We start from the raw sequence: 1,154 nt of genomic DNA, 5'->3' as shown, positions 1-1,154 counted from the left end.
TATTTCTAAGTTTAAAAGCAATCAATTTCATTAATAAGTATAAACCTGTATATGCTTATATAATAATATTTGTACCTTCTTTTACCACAAGTGTGACGGACTTTAAATTTGATTTTGAAGAGTAAATTTAAAAAAACTTACTGTTTATATTATTTAGAAATATTGAGGATTCATTTGCGTATGATTTAATAATTCACAGCTTTGAGTAAAAGTATTAAATTTTAAGCGACTTGCGTGCACTAGCTGCTGAGCCTCCTACAAAAAATTACCTGACTGCTGCTAGGAGGATAAAATAAAGAGATACATTTTTTTTTGTTAAATTAGACGCGATATTTTAAATACTTTAACCTAGGATTTTGTGAAAAACAATGAAATCCTACAAAAAAGTAGCGTTTTGAAAAAATTGTTTGAAATTTTACCTAAAAATTCGGTGGTGTTTTGCATGCAAAATCCAAATTTTATTTGATTTAAAAAATCCTAGTGCTGAGGGTTTTCAAATTATCTTCTGGTTTAACGAGTAAGTTGTATATTATGGCTACGAATGAAAGAAGCACTAATTCCTATAAGCTTATATTTTTTTTTCATTCAAAATTCAAATGGATTACCACCAATATTATTAAAAAAGTATTGTTTTAAACAACTGTGTAAAGTTTCAGCAAAATCAGTTGAATGTATTGTAAGGTTCGAAGCGCCGGTAATATTTTTAATTATAGGCATTCTAAAGGGTGAAATCGCGATGCAGCAGCTTTTTTTAAGTATAGGTTCGGAAGAAAGCATAAGCTGCTCAAAATTTAATATTTTTATTCAATAAAATTCCAGTCAATTGTTGAAACATACATGAATAAATCCTCAAATTTTCGAAACATTCCATGTAGTAATTTAAACAAAAAAACCGAATATCGCTTTCTTAGGCTGTCACACTGGTGGTCCCTCTTAATTACTACATAATTACACATACATTCGTCTGTCACTTTAATTCACTCCGAAAAAACTATACACATATATTAATATAGTATATTTATATAGTTCGTGTCTCTTTTTGTTGAACATTATTGAAAATTAATAAAATATTTAAACGATGCGTCGTAATTATAATAATTCCAGTATAGTATATTTATTATAAATACGTGTTTCAGAATTTAATTAAACAAATA

The sequence above is a fragment of the Prorops nasuta genome, unplaced genomic scaffold (genome assembly GCF_024137725.1).
Source record: "Prorops nasuta isolate Cenicafe-Biocafe unplaced genomic scaffold, Cenicafe_Pnas_1.2 PNAS00003, whole genome shotgun sequence".
NCBI classification, from domain to species: Eukaryota; Metazoa; Arthropoda; class Insecta; order Hymenoptera; family Bethylidae; genus Prorops; species Prorops nasuta.
This window is presented reverse-complemented; position numbering follows the sequence as displayed.